The following is a 16841-nucleotide window of genomic DNA, read 5'->3' as shown; positions in this document are numbered from 1 at the left end:
ACAACAATTTTAAAATGTTTTTTTAAGCCATTATCTAAACTTTTTTGTCACTAATATAATCTATATGCTGGAAGTTCAGTTCTATGCATCTGATCCCCCAGGGAGTAGATAAAGAGAGGGCACCTTGCTTTTGTGGACTTGAAAGTGACTTTAATTATAAGTACATAACTTCTAGATGGATATTCTGACCCATTTGGCTTTTAAAAAACTTGTTTTGATGTTGAATTGTATGAGTTATATATGTGTGTGTGTGTGTGTGTGTGTGTGCGCGCGCGTGTGTGTGTGTGTGTGTGTGTGTGTGTGTTAGGTACTCACAAGTAAACTAAGAAATGGGCAGAAGACCTCAATAGACATTTTTCCAAAGAGGAAATTCAAGTAGCCAACAGGCACATGAAAAGATGCTCAACCTCAGCAATCACCAGGGAAATGCAAATCAAACCCACAATGAGGTATCACCTTACACCTGTCAGAAAGGCTTTAATCAAACAGCACACATATAAACAAGTGTCAGCGAGGATGTGGAGAAAAGGGAACCCTCATATGTTGGTGGTGGTAAAGTACATTGGTGCAGTCACTATGGAAAACAGTTTGGAGGTTTCTCAAAAAGCTAGAAATAGAACTACCATATGACCCAGCAATCCCATTCTGGTGTAGACATCCAAAAAAAAAAAATTAATTAAAAAAGATCCATGCACCTCAAAGTTTATAGCAGCATTATTTATAATAGGCAAGATATGGAAGCCACCTAAGTGTCCATCAACAGACAAATGGGTAAAGATGTGGTTATATATGTACACAATGGAATACTACTCAGCCATTACAAGAATGGAATTTTGCCATTTGCAGCAACATGATGGACATGGAGGACATTAAGTTAAGTGAAAGAAGTCAGAAAAGACAAAGGCTATATGATAGCTTTTATATGCAGAATCTAAAAAATACAACAAACTAGTGGACATAACAAGAAAGGAAGAGACTCAAAGATACAGAGAACTAGTGGTTACTAGTTGGGGGGGCAATACAAATGTGGGGGAGGGGGATGTAGACACTGCTGGGGATAAGATAGACTCAAGGGTGTATCAGATAACAGGGGGAATACGGCTGATGTTTTGTAATAACTGTAAATGGAGAGTAACCTTTAAAAGTATATTAAATTTTTTTAAAAAATTAAAGCATTTTTTCCAGTGGAAAAACATTCAAACTTAGTATATCTGTCTCAGGCAAAGGCAACACCTCCTCTTTGAATTTAAACCCATTACCCTTGTTATAGAGATATAGAAAGTACAAAAGTATACAATTCTCTATCTTAGATTTATTATCTCCATGTTTCTGATATTTTCTGGCCAATTCTTTTATTTTTTTTAGTTCTACCAGTTTACTGCTACCAACCCATCTCCCTCCACCCTCTTGCACACATGCTCAGTCATGCAACCCCAAGGACTGCAGCCCACCAGGTTCCTCTGTCCATGGACTTTTCCAGGCAAGAATACTGGAGTGGGTTGCCATTTCCTTCTCCATCTGGCCAATGCTTTATGATATGTCACCTCTGTGGTAGATAACTTACCAGTAACCTTTGACAAGTTCTTGTCTAAAAGGCAGTGAAAAGTATCATCAGTTAAAAAGTGTTATTTTGTCACTGTATTTTTAGTGTATTGAGGTTACACTGCAAAACCTCAATAATAGTATATTTTCCTTCTTCAAGTAGTTATCTTTCAAATACTAAAGGATTCATAAGTTGATTTGTGTCCCTCCTCATATAGCCTACTTTTATGTTCATTTAAAATTATTTAAATGTTAATATTTTAGGATTTATATCCTAAAATTCCAGTAGAAAATGAGAAATTTATAAAAGTTACTACCTTGAATTCAGTCACTGCTAAGATTTAATGTATTCAATAGAAATTCTCTCTTGGCTCCTTTGGAACCTGAGTTATCTGGATATTTGTGGTTGTTCAGTTGCTCAGTCGTGTCCTACTCTTTGTGACCCCATGACTGCAGCACACCAGACTTCCCTGTCCTTCACTGTCTCCCAGAGTTTGCTCAAACGCATGCCCATTGAGTTGATGATGCCATCCATCCATCTCATCCTCTGTCGTCCCCTTCTCCTTCTGCCCTCAATCTTTCCCAGCATCAGGGTCTTTTCCAATGAGGTGGCTCTTCAAATCAGGTGGCCAAAGTACTGGAGTTTCAGCTTCAGTATCAGTCCTTTCAGTGAGTATTCAGGGTTGATTTCCTTTAGGATTGACTAGTTTGATCTCCTTGATCTATATATATAAGCACCCAAATATTTCAGAACGCTTGTCTCCGAGTTGACCCACTGTAACTGAGACCTCTCAGCCTCATATTGTGTAATCTCTGCCTGGAGATGCAGCATCCAACCAGCCTCTTCCTTCTTACCTCTCATCTCACTTCCTGCCTCCTCACCATTCAAGCCTCAGATGGTCTGGCTTAATTAGACTTCTGGGCAGGCAAGACTCACCTAGGGCATTTCTGTGGTAGTAGGTGCGTAAAAGAAACATAAGCAGCGGCAAATGATAACATGTTTTCCAAGTAGGTAATATATTTTCAAATTTTCTCATGGCTTGTTGGATTCCTTTTTAGTTTTTCCTGGTCTTTTCACTTTGGTTTGCACTTGTTTTAATATTCTCAAAATAGCTTATCTTGTCTTTGGTTTTGTAGAGAACCCAGAAGGAGAATGGCATCTTTCTGAAAAGTCAAATAACTCTGTCATATTGTAACAAGCAGAACCTTTACTTGGGAGCAAAGTATCAGCATAGTTAAATGCTCTCCAGATGCTTGCTCTGCCACCAGAGTGTAAACAGATATTTCCCAGTCTGTATTTACCTCTTCGAAATGCAGCACTTTAAAACACACGCGTGGGCACACACACTCACAAAAGCCTTAAGCAGCTCTCGTCTCTAACTTTGGACAATTAGTAGTATTTTTCTGCTGTTTAGGGGGACTGAGGAGTAAGACCCTGGCCTGTCCCCCTGGAAGCTTGACCAATTGTCTGGACTTCATGGAAACCCACCTGGACTGTTTGGTGAAGGTCCCCATTCCTGGGAGTATTCCTGCTCCCTAGAGGATTTCAGTGAGGAATACTCGACAAAGACAAACAAGTAGAAAAGCTTAAATATCTCGAAGAGCAGAATCCAGTATGAGGAACACCTCTGACAGTGCCTGAGTTTTCTCCATCCTCAGAACAAGAGCAAGACACCTGAACTTTCCAGGGCTTCCCTGAAAGATAGTGTGACCATCACATTCCCCCTGGCACTACTGTGGAGACTGGGCTACAAAGGTGAGCCCAGCCGGTACAGCCCTGGCCTCCCAGAGCTTCATTTCAGTGAGGAAACAGATAGGGTACACGTACTTTCAAAAATAAATATATGAGCAGAAATTTGATAAGTTCTGTAAAGAAAAAGTTCAGTTTACATGAAACTATAACTGGGTGACTTGGTTTAGATTGAAGAATCTCAGCAAGGAAATATGGGGGAAACTGGGGGCAGGCACACGTATGAAGACCTTGGATTGTGGAAGAGCTTGGCCAGATGCAAAGACTGAAGAAATATCAATGGGCAGAAGTGTCAGGATTATCTTGGGGAGAGTACTTTTTCAGGAGAAAATCAATAATGATGGTTTTACAAAACTGACAACTTTGAAACTGTTTCTTTGAAGCTGAATAAAAATGTGAAATTTTAACTAATGCAGTAAAATTATGACTTGGTTGTTGACGTTGTTTAGTCACTAAGTTGTGTCTGACTCTTTTGCAACCCCATGGACTATAGCCCACCAGGCTCCTCTGTCCATGGGATTTCCCAGGCAAGAATACTGGAGTAGATTGCCATTTCTTTCTTCAAGGGAATCTTCCTGACCCAGGGACCCACCCCGTGTCTTCTGCATTGGCAGGTGTATTCTTTACTTCTGAACCACCAGGGAAACCCACTTGCTTAGGGGTGATCCAAAAGTATTTGTGTGAGCTGTATTTATTAAGGATTAGGTTCAACCGTATGTAAGAGAAAAGTCAACGATAGTGGCTAAAGCTACAGAGAGGTTTCTTGTTCTTAGTGACTGGTTGTTTGGTGGTTCAAGGTATCTGTGATTCTTGGTCTTTTCCTCATGGCTACAAGATAGCTGCTTACGCTCCAGCTCAAGTCACTATCTCAGTTTTCCAGGCAGTAACAGTGACTTGTGTATCAGGAAAGCAAAACTTTAGACAGAGTCCATCAGCAGACTTCATATAAATTTTATTGGTCAGAACAGTGTCACGTGACCACTCCACTTTGCCAGAGAAGATGAGAAACTTTTTAAAGCTAAGTATGAAAGTTAGGTTTAGGTTCTGTAATTAGGAAAAGGGGAAAGATGGGTGTTGGATGGACAATTAGTTGTCTTTGCAACTTACAGTTTTTAAGCCTACTCTGCAGGTGAAACTGCTTTTTTCTACACCCATGCAAAATTTGTCACATGTATTTCAATGACTCCCAACATTCTGAAAGAGTCTGTTGCAGCATTAACTGGACTTCAACCAAAATGAATCTTCTTTGATGAATCATTCGATTAACATTAGTGTTTTAACACAAATTTGCTTCCCCTTAGGGCTGTGTTTTGCCCTGTTCCCTAAAACTCGAGCATCAGATCAGCTTTGCTCCCTGTTACAAGCAGACAGTCTCGTGTTGGCTTCTGTAGCCTGTTTGCTGTAGGTTCGGAGTAAAAGAAAACCAAGGAATAAACTTTCTGAGGTGGTTTAATCAATCCCAGATGCATGCCATTTTCAGATCATCTGTTGCATTTGTGCTTTAGAACTCTATAGCTTAGCTCTGCCCATCAGTATTTTCTGAAATCTTTGTTTAATTTGAACATCCTTCTGGGTTGAACTGGAGGAGCCCAAGAAATGATCCAATCTGAGTGATGGAAGGTTCCAAAAGGTATATGTGGACGCCACGACTTTTATCTTCATGGTCTCATGTTGTTATTCAGCTATGGTTGGTTGTGTAGGTTTTGGTATATCTTGTGCAGCCAGAGCCCCTTCAGCACATAATCATGTGTGGTAACCAGCCTAAGTGATGACCCTTGATTATCTCCACCTTCTGGTATTCCCACTCTTGCATAGTCCTTCCCCATATTGTATCAGGACTGGTCTGTGTGGCCAATAGCATAGATACTACTGGCAAGGTCATGGAAGACATCATAGCTCCTGCCTTACTGTCTGTCGTGGAACGTTCCTCCTGGGAGAAGCTAGCTGCCATGCTGCGAGGACACTCAAGCAGCCCTTTGGAGAGACCCAGTGATGAGTAAAAAGGCCTCTGCCAACAGCCAGTGAGGAACTGCCACCAGCCGTGTGAGTGAGCCGTCTTGGGAGCAGATCCCCCCAGCCCTCATTAAGCCTTCTGTTGACAGAAGCCTGGGTCAACATCTTGACTGCAGCAGCATGAGTGACGCTGAGCTAGAATTGCTCAGCTACTTCTAGATGCCTGACTCACAGAAACTATGAAATAATAATTGCTTGTGGTTTAAAGCCACTAGCTTTGAAGGTTATCTATCAGGCAGCAGTAGCTAATATATCACATGTTTTTGCCTTCTCCCCTGGAGAACCACAGATATGATGACTGTTGGCTTGGCCCAAGCATTCGCATAGATCAGGAAGTTAACACTCCTAGAGGTGATCTTTGACTGATGGGATGCGAACTAATGGACCTACTTCCTGTCTTTGAAGAGAACGGATTCTGGAAGGCATTAAATGGGTTTCTTGGGTGGTCTCTGGAAAGAATGAAGCCCTTGTTTCCCATAGTCGTGCGTTCTCTTTGTTTTCTTACTTTCTGTCTCTACTCTCTGTCTCTTCCTTTCCAAGATCACCTCCCAAATTATCTATTTGCACACAAGCCCTGATGTCAAGCTCTTCCTCCAGGGAAACCCAAGCTGAGACCAGGAGTGTGTGAATAAATACCACCTGCCCCAAGGGCTGTTCTAAATGAAAACGTGCACTTTCTTTTTTTTTTTTTAAAAACATACACTTTTGACTTAGTGGATGAAAGCAGCAGCCTAGCCTCGCTTACATGGATGATACAAATAAAAAAGCTTATTTTATTTGAGGGCTTCTTTAGCCATATAATGATAAACTCTTGTCTTTTTCTTGACTTTAAAAAAAATTGAGCATTTTAGATGATGTCAGCTTTGAAAATTTCCTAATTAGACATTTACATGTCAAGGGTCCTTATAACCCCTTTGTCTTGGCTTTAATGAGGAATAAAATAATTCCTGAAGCAAAAAAAAAAAAAAAGTACATTGTACATATTGCATTCCTCAGTCCTTAAAAAAAGAGAACTCATTCTCAATAGGCATCATTGCCAAGTTCAGGCACAGTTAAGTTGCTTGGGAATTTGGTGTCCACAAAGGGACTGCCCTCCCCCTGCCAGCCTACGTGGTGGTCTGCTGGAAAAGTATTTTCCTAAGGGTAAAGAATTCACACTTCTTTCACTATAGGGCAGGGGGTATCTTTCTTAATCTCTGTCCACATACAGTCATTCCATATGTGGCATGTTTTTGGGTAACGGTGAAAGGAGTTCTTTCACCTGATCTCGTTTTTTTTTAAACTTAATTTTTTTAAAGCCAAAACCATTTTGTATTGTGGTGTAGCCAATTAACAAAGTTGTGATAGTTTCAGGTGGACAGTGAAGGGACTCAGCCATACCTGTACATGTATCCATTCTCCCTCAAATTTGCCTCCCATGCAGCCTGGCACATACCACTGAGCAGAGTGTTCCATGTGCTGTACAATAGGTTTTGGTTGGTGATTAACAGTGAAAGGAGTTCTTTCAATTTCACACCAGCCATGGAACTCCAAGGACAAAGGTGGATCTTTTAATGGATATTTTGGTCCATTTGTCTCTTTCCCATGAAAAGAATTGTCATCAAGCACTAGGATTTCTTTTTTCTTAACCAAAAGAATTCTCTTGCATTAACCTAACTTTATGAACCTTCTGAAGTCTAAATGACTTACAGGAGCTTAAGTCCACTGTAATGGTCAGGTTCCTTTGACTTGGACACATCTTTACCAGTCTGAGAGGTGGTCAACCAAAGGAGGACACAGCATGGGTCTAAGTCCTTTTTCAACTGATTCACATCCAGACTTCTATAGCACCCCTCTCCTTTTCATAGCCCCCACCCACCTTACAATTCAGATTCACAGCTGTGAGGACCCTAACAACTATTCTGGTCAGGGGCAACATTTTACTGTAAATTTGAGCTTCAACATGAGGATTACAGAATGAGAGAAAATCAAGTGATAATGGAACAGAAACAGGGACCACAATGGAGGATAATGGGTTTTGGAATTACAGGAACTGAGATCCTGGTGAAGGACTACAGCTCATTATTCATTTACAGAGTGCCAATAAGTGCCTGGGGCTTCCCAGGTGGTGCTAGTGGTAAAGAGCCTGCCTGCCAATCCAGGAGACATGAAAGACGTGGGTTCCATCCCTTGGTTGGGTAGATCCCCTGGAGGTGGGCATGGCAACCCATTCCCGTGTTCTTGCCTGGAGAATCCCATGGACAAAGGAGCCTGGTGAGCTATAGTCCACAGGATCGCACCAAGTCAGACACGACTGAAGTGACTTAGCATGCATGCATGCACTAAGTACCCGATAGTGTGCTGAATTAGGAAGGCGATGAAGGCACGGACCCTACCCTTAAGGTGCTCAGCCCAGTGAGAAACAGGACTCAATTTTTTTAGAGGAATAGATGCAATTCTTAGTTGGCACCACTTTTGAAATTTTTCCAATGGGATGTTGGCAGACAAGAACAGTGGGTAAAGTCAGAGATCGATGCGATTATGACAGTGACCATGATTCCTAGTTCCAAACTCCTCTTTCCTGGTGGAATAACTCTACCAGACCATGTAACTGAAAGCTTTTTGGAGAGTACCTGAAGAATGTAAAGTCTCCACCAATCTCAATGCATGTACTAGCTTAAGTTCCCCAACTTCAAGTCATTTTCCCTCACGACACAAAAGCCTAGTTTCCCAGAACTTGCTTTCTCCCCCTTATCGCTCAGTGTTTGCATCATGACCCCCACCTTCACTTGCTCCTTCTGAGGGCAAGGCAGAGAGGGTCTCCCTGGAGCTTGCCAGTGAACTGAGCCCCATTGAGAGCTGATCCTTTGACCACAGTATCAAAGCAATCCAGCTGCAGATTAAGGAAACAGAAGGCTCTGAAGCTTTGGTTTAAGTGTCAGGTCATGGCGTTCTTTGAAGAGTTTGAGCTTTGGGAGGAAAAAAAAAAGGTGAGGCAAGTTCCAAATGCACATGCATCATATTTAGATAAAAAGGAAGAAATATAAAGTGACAAACAACAAGGTCAAACTGTATAGAACAGGGAACTATATTCAATATTCTGTGGTGAGCCATAATGGAAAGAAATATGAAAATGAATATATATATATATGTATATATGTGTGTGTGTGTGTATGTATAACTGAGTCACTTTGCTATACAGAAGAACTAAACAACATTGTAAATCAACTCTACTTCAATAAAATTTTTAAAAAATAAAATTAAGTGATAGACTTTTAGCAAATATAAGAGAGCATTCATATCTTACTGAGTGTCATTTCCTTCAATGCAAGTTACCATGGCAGACAAAAGACTCATTTCAACTCTGTTGCTCTTGCTGAAAACAATTTCCTTTCAGAAGTGCCCGTGAAGTTTTGAGTATTCTTTTGAATATGCTCAGTAGAAGGCATTTTTATCCTTTAAGAGAGGATTTACTTTTTTGTTAAAGAGTCAAAAGCCATTTAGAGAGAAATATGATGGAATAAAGCTAGCAATTAAGCTGGCTAATATTGTTTGTCACTCTAAAACAATAGGGCTGATTTGGTACCTGGGCTTAAGCTAATTCTGAGGCAATTCCCTAAATGTATTTTTGTCACAAGTTTGTAGGGCTTCCATAGCAAAGTAATATAGACAGAGGAGCTTAAAGAGCAGAAGTTTATTTTCTCACAGTTCTGGAGGGTAGAAGTCCAAGGCGGAGGTGTTGACAGGTTTGGTATCTCCCGAGGCCTCTCTTCCTGGCTTGTAGATGGTCATCTTCCTGCTATGTCCTCCCATGGTCTTTCCTCTGTGTGTGCGCCCCTGGTGTATCTATGTGCATCCAAATTTCTTCTTCTTACAAGGACATTAGTCAGATTAGTTTAGAGCCCACCCTAACAGCTTTCTTTAACTTAATCACCTCTTTGAAGGCCCTATCTCCAAATACAGTCACATTCTGAGATATGTGGGGTTAGTGTTTCAGCATTTGAATTCTGTATAGAAGAATTGAGCCCTTAACACAATTCAGCCATTATCAACAGTCATCACTGAGTAAGTGTATAGCTTTACACGTGCCCTAATCTGAAAGAAAGTGAAAGTGGAAGTCGGTCAGTCCTGTCTGACTCTTTGCAACCCCGTGGACTATACAATCCAAGGAATTCTCTAGGCCAGATTACAGGAGTGGGTAGCCTTTCTCTTCTCCAGGGGAGCTTCCCAACCCAGGGATCAAACCCAGGTCTCCTGCGTTGCAGGTGGATTGTTTACCAACTGAGCTATCAGCAAAGCCCCACTCTAACCTGAAAGACTGTAGTTTTTACATGTAAGTACTGGCATACTTGTTAAAAACTAATTATTTCCGTCTATAAATGAGTGGGTAAACAAAATATTGTATATGCATAAAATAGAACAATATTCAGCCTTTAAAAGGAATGAAATTCTGACACATGCTACAATGTGGACAAAACTTGAAGTCATTATGCTAAGTGAAATAAACCAGATATGATTCCACTTCTATGAGGTTCCTAGTCAAATACATAGAGACAGAGAATAAAATAGCTTTTATCAGAGGCTGGGAGGAGGGGAGGATGGGGAGCTATTGCTTAATGGGTAGAGTTTCAGTTTGGGAGGATGAAAAAGTTGTGGAGATGGATGGTGGTGAGGGATGCACACACAGTACTTAATGACACTGAACTACACTTAAAAATAGTTAAAATGTTAAATTGTAATTAACTCCTAGGTCTTTCTTAAACATCTTGTATCTTCTCGATCTGTGCCTCTATTCTTTATCCAAGATCTTGGATCATCTTTATTATCATACTTGTAATTCTTTTGGGGTAGATAAATTTTATGGTATTATAGATATTTTCCCACAATAAAAATGTTTTTAAGTGATTAGTCTGTAGTTGTTGGTCAAGAAATAGGGCCTAAATTTTTCCAGGAAATTAGGCTTAATATGGTCTGTCTATTGAAGTAAAAGACAAATGTGTAAACCTAGGGGTAAAGGTAGCCTAGGAACCCAGGAAAGTTGAAAGGTTATAATTTAGGATGTGTGTGTTCAACTGCTCAGCCTTGTCTGACTCTTTGTGACCCCATGGACTGTAATCTGTCCGGCTCCTCTGTCCATGGAATTATTCTGTCAAGAATACTGGGGTGGGTTGCCAGGGGATCTTCCTGACCCGGGGATCTTCCTGACCAAGGGATCAAACCCGCGTCTCCTATATTACAGGTGAATTCTGTACCACTGCACCACCTAGGAAGCCCATAATTTAGGATGCCATGCTTTGATTATTTCTGAGCAATGATTGTCTCGATCATATATAATAATAGCAGTTCTGTAACCTCTGTTTCTGACTTAATAAGTAGTGCTGTAAAGGTCCGCATGAACCTTCCTGCCAAGAGTGGGCCATGTCCCAGGGTTGGTGTTCGATATTTCTGCCCCTAATCAGGACCGAATCTGGTTAAATCATAAAGCATATAAAGTTTGGTTTACAATTCCCTTCCTTTCCTCTTTATCTATCTGCTGAAATCTTATTTTCCCTTCCCACTGGACAGTAAAATGCCTTCAGTGGCTAAGTTTTGAAGTCCTAATCCTCTTGCCATCAGATACTCATCTTACCCTCAGATTTGCGATCCAGGAAGGCAGGCATAAGCAACTAGAATTATCTTGACTTGCACCTCTTTCTGTCATATCAAAGCTTCTAGTGGTCTGATAATAGGTGTTCAAAGTGACTGAGGTCATGGAAATAAACACCCCTTACTATAAACTATATAATGATTTGTGAAATGATTAAACTGTGGGGAAATATATTAATTCCATCTATCACTTAAAAGAAAAACAAGTTCGCACTACTGATGTAAATGACTGAAGGGTTTACTAGCAGAAGGAGGCAATTCTTTAGGTCAGTGTTATAGCCATCATTTCTTGTCATCCTTGGCCATTCGGGGTCTCAGGGAATACTTTTTCTTTTCCAAGCATTGAGGTCAGAGAGGAATTTTATTAGAATGTGGCAGCCATTAGTTCCTAGCTCTTTCCCACAATCAACCCAATACAGAAAATGCCATTAGAAAGCAAACAGGAAATCATTCCTTCTGTTGTCCTTATGTTCGACTAAGATAAGCCTTCTCAATTGGATTCTTCTTTCACATATGGAGAAATATAATCAATTTCCTGATCAATCTGGCCTCCCTGGATCTGTTTTTTAAATAAATGAAAATTATACCAAAACAGACTTGCCTGTGAGTGTCCAGGAGTCCCCGGCGGAGGTGTGGGTTGGTGGTGGCCTGCTGCAGGGTTGGGGGCACTGAGCTAAGCAGTGAATGCATGCAACCTTTTGAAGCAGGTCACCATTATCTTCATTACCTCCACCATAGCTTGGTCCCAGGTAAATAACAGGGAGTGAACACAGCCCCACCCATCAACAGAAAATTGGATTAAAGATTTACTGAGCATGGCCCTGCCCATCAGAACAAGACCCAGTTTTCCCCTCAGTCAGTCTCTCCCATCAGGAAGCCTCCATAAGTCTCTTATCCTTCTCCATCAGAGGACAGACAGAATGAAAACTACAATCACAGAAAACTCACCAATCCGATCACTCAGTGAAACTCTCAGCCATGCCATGTAGGGCCACCCAAGATGGACAGGTCATGGTGGAAAGTTCTGACAAAACATGGTCCACTGGAGAAGGGAAGGGCAAACCACTTCAGTATTCTTGCCTTGAGAACTTCATGAACAGTATGGAAAGGCAAAAAAAAAATAGGACACTGAAAGATGAACTCCCCAGGTTGGTAGGTGCCCAATGTCCCACTGGAGATCAGTGGAGAAATAACTCCAGAAAGAATGAAGAGATGGAGCCAAATCTAAAACAACACCCAGTTGTGGATGTGACTGGTGATGGAAGTAAAGTCTGATGCTATAAAGAGCAATATTGCACAGGAACCTGGAATGTTAGGTCCATGAATCAAGGCAAATTGGAAATGGTCAAACAGGAGATGGCAAGAGTGAACATCAACATTTTAGGAATCAGCAAACTAAAATAGACTGGAATGGGTGAATTTAACTCAGATGACCACTATATCAACTACTGTGGGCAAGAATCCCTTAGAAGAAATAGAATAGCCATCATAATCAACAGAAGAGTCTGAAATGCAGTACTTCAATGTAATCTCAAAAATGACAGAATGATCTCTGTTTGCTTCCAAGGCAAACCACTCAGTATCACAGTAATTCAAGTCTATGCCCCGACCAGTAATGCTGAAGAAGCTGAAGCTGAATGGTTCTATGAAGACCTACAAGACCTTCTAGAACTAACACCCAAAAGAGATGTCCTTTTCACTATAGGGGACTGGAATGCAAAAATAGGAAGTCAAGAAATACCTGGAGTAACAGGCAAATTTGGCCTTGGAGTACAGAATGAAGCAGGTCAAAGGCTAATAGAGTTTTGCCAAGAGAACACACTTGTCATAGCAAACATCCTCTTCCAACAACACAAGAGAAGACTCTACACATGGACATCACCAGATGGTCAATACTGAAATCAGATTGATTATATTCTTTGCAGCCAAAGATGGAGAAGCCCTATACAAGACTGGAAGCTAACTGTGGTTCAGATCATGAACTCCTTATTGCCAAATTCAGACTTAAATTGAAGAAAGTAGGGAAAACCACTAGACCATTTAGGTATGACCTAAATCAAATCCCTTACAATGGAAGTCAGAAATAGATTCAAGGAAAATAATAGAATGGGAAAAACTCGAGATCTCTTCAAGAAAATTAGAGATACCAAGGGAACATTTCATGCAAAAATGGGCATAAGAAAGGACAGACATGGTATGGACCTAACAGAAGCAGAAGATATCAAGAAGAGGTGGCAAGAATACACAGAAGAACTGGACAAAAAAGATCTTCATGACTCAGATAACCATGACTCAGATAACCACGATGGTGTGATCACTCATCTAGTGCAAGACATCCTGGAATGTGAAGTCAAGGGGGCCTTAGGAAGCATCACTATGAACAAAGCTAGTGGAGGTGATGGAATTCCAGTTGAGCTATTTAAAATCCTAAAAGATGATACTGTGCAAGTGCTGCAGTCAATATGCCAGCAAATTTGGAAAACTCAGCAGTGACCACAGGATTGGAAAAGGTCAGTTTTCACTCCAGGCCCAAAGAAAGGCAATGCCAAAGAATGCTCAAACTACCACACAATTGCACTCATCTCACACGCTAGTAAAGTAATGCTCAAAATTCTCCAAGCCAGGCTTCAGCAACACATGAACCGTGAAATTCCAGATGTTCAAGCTGGATTTAGAAAAGGCAGATGAACCAGAGATCAAATTGCCAACATCTGTTCAATCATCGAAAAAGCAAGTGAGTTCCAGAAAAACATCTACTTTTGCTTTATTGACTATGCCAAAGCCTTTGACTGTGTGGATCACAACAAACAGGAAAATTCTTAAAGAGATGGGAATACCAAACCACCTGACCTGCCTCTTGAGAAATCTGTGTGCAGGTCAGGAAGCAGCAGTTAGAACTGGACATGGAACAAGAGACTGGTTCAAAGTAGGGAAAGGAGTACTTCAAGTATATTGTCACCCTGCTTATTTAACTTACATGCAGAGTACATCATGAGAAATGCTGGGCTAGATGAAGCACAAGCTGGAATCAAGATTGCTGGGAAAAATATCAATAACCTCAGATATGCAGAGGATACCACCCTTATGGCAGAAAGCAAAGAAGAAGTAAAGAGCCTCTTGATGAAAGTGAAAGAGAAGAGTAAAAAAGTTGGCTTAAAACTCAACATCCAGGACTTAAAATTCAACATTCAGAAAACTAAGATCATGGCATCTGGTCCCATCACTTCATGGCAAATAGTTGGGGAAACAATGGAAACAGTGACAGACTTTATTTTCTTGGGCTCTAAAATCACTGCAGATGGTAACTGCAGCCATGAAATTAAAAGACACTTGCTCCTTGGAAAAAAGTTACAACCAAGCTAGACAGCATGTTAAAAAGCAGAGACATTACTTTGCCAACAAAGGTCCATCTAGTCAAGGCTATGGTTTTTCTAGTAGTCATGTATGGGTGTGAGAATTGGACTATAAAGAAAGCTGAGCACCAAAGTATTGATGCTTTTGAACTGTGGTGTTGGAGAAGACTCTTGAGAGTCCCTTGGACTGCAAAGAGATCCAACCACTGCATCCTAAAGGAACTCAGTCCTGAATATTCATAGGAAGGACTGATGCTGAAGCTGAAACTCCAATACTTTGAAATTCCAATACTGATGTGAAGAACTGACTCATTTGAAAAGACTGATGCTGGGAAAGATTGAAGGTGGGAGAAGGGGATGACAGAGGATGAGATGGTTGGATGGCATCACCAACTCAAGGGACATGAGTTTGAGTAAACTTCGGGAGTTGGTGATTGACAGGGAGTCCTGTCGTGCTTCAATCCATGGGATCACAAAGAGTCAGACACTAAGCAACTGAACTGTATGACATATTAACCTGAACCCAAGCTGCTCTATTTGCTCTAGCGGTCTAGTGGTTAAGAATCTCTCTTGCAATGCAGGGGACATGGGCTTTATCCCTGTTTTGGAAACTAAGATCCCACATTCTGTGGAGCAACTATGTCAGCTTGGCACATCTACTGAGCCCACCCATGCACTCTGGAGCTGCCCTGCTACAAGTAGAGGATAAGTAGGCTGCAGGGAAAGATCCCACATGACACAATGAATACCTAATGAAGCCAAATAAATAAATAAAAAGTAAAAAATAAACAATAGTGCCCTATTAAAGAAATGATTCTAGCTTTGTAAAGAAGAAAGTTTGTGTAAGTTGCTTCTAGCTACAAGAAAAACTTTTGAAAATATGATTCTGTATAATGCAGAGTGTATTTCCCTTTCTGGAAAAGAATCTAATTTTTGAAGTGTCAGAGGCATTATTATACAATAATTCCATCCCGAAGAAGGTCTCACGGTATCAGACCCTGAAGGTGACTTTAAGCTGTGCTTTATGGTATATGCCAAATAATGAATATCAAGTCATATCTTCTAAAATATAAAATGGTTCTACAGCAGCAAAAAGGGCATCACTTTTCTTCTCTCCTTTTTACTTCTACCCCATTTCCATTAACATCAATGCATTAATGGATATCTAAGTATTTGTTGCTGTATAAGGTATCACAGCATCCCCACCTCCCCCATGTTATAAAGATATAAGTTCATACATCACTGTATAGGTTTAAGGTTCATAACGTAATATTTTGACTTAGATATGTCATGAAATGATCACCACAGATTTAGTTAATATCCATCACCTCATATGGATAAAATTTTAAAGAAGGAAAAAAATGAAAATATTTTTCCTTGTGGTCAGAATTCAAGATTTACTTTCTTAACAATTTTTATATATATCATACAGCAATGTTAGCTACAGAGATCATGTTGTAAACAACATCCCTAGTACTTATTTATCTTACAGCTGGAGATTGGGTACCACAAGTTTGCGTTCTGGATCTGTGCTGAATCACTGGTGCTATTGACCAAATTGTATCCCCTCCCGGCAAATTTATAGCTGAAGCCCTAACCCCTAATGTGAGTGTATCAGAGACAGGATCTTTAGGAAGTTGTTTAGTCACTAAGTCATGTCCGACTCTTTCGCAACCCTATGGATTGTAGTCTTCCAGGCTCCTCTGTCCGTGGAATTCTCCAGGCAAGGATACTGGAGGGGGTTGTCATTTCCTTCTCCAGGGGATCTCCCCAACCCAGGGGCTAAACCTGGGTTCCTGCATTGGCAGGCGGATTTCCCCCAGGTGGCTGAGCCACCAGGGAAGCCCCTTTAAGAAGTGTTTAAGGTTGAATGGAGTCCTAAGGGTGGGTGTTACAGGACTGCAGCCTTAAAAGAAGAGGAAGAGAAAGCCATTATGACCGAGTCAGTTAAACCTGATACTAACTGCAGCTTGAATGAGTTTCTGAACCTCCACCCACAAAATAGATGGCTGTGAGAGGTAAGGTAACAATAAATCGTGCATGGTAGGTACCAAGTAAATGGTGCTGCTCTGTTTTCGTTGGGAGGTGCAGAAATGGGTGTGGGCTTCCCCGGTGGCTCAGTGGTAAAGAATCTGCCTGCACAGTGACAGATCCAGGTTCCATCCCTGGATGGGGAAGATCCCCTGGAGAAGGGAATGGCGACCCACTCCAGTGTTCTTGCCTGGAGAATTCCATGGACAGAGAAGCCTGGCAGGTTATAGAACATGCGGTCGCAAAGAGTCACTCTCCTAGGTGGGAAGCATCTGTTCCCTTAGGCCTGTTCCTGAGGCCATCACACCAGTTAGGAAGCCCAGATACCACAAGGCAGTTAGTGGTGACCCCTCTCGCCCCTAATAGTGAGTGATGCTGAGAAGAATAAGGACCTCCTGTCTTTCCCAAGAGCTAAAGCTCTCTCTCCTGAAGCAGAATGAAGGTGATGGTGAAAGAAGCCACGTTTCAGTGGCTGCCGCAGAGAAGACTAAGAAAGGCTGGGCGATTTACTAATCCCTGAACAGGTA

Source organism: Odocoileus virginianus, chromosome 15 (assembly GCF_023699985.2).
Source record: "Odocoileus virginianus isolate 20LAN1187 ecotype Illinois chromosome 15, Ovbor_1.2, whole genome shotgun sequence".
In the NCBI taxonomy this organism is placed as follows: Eukaryota; Metazoa; Chordata; class Mammalia; order Artiodactyla; family Cervidae; genus Odocoileus; species Odocoileus virginianus.
Note: the sequence above shows the minus strand (reverse complement) of the source record.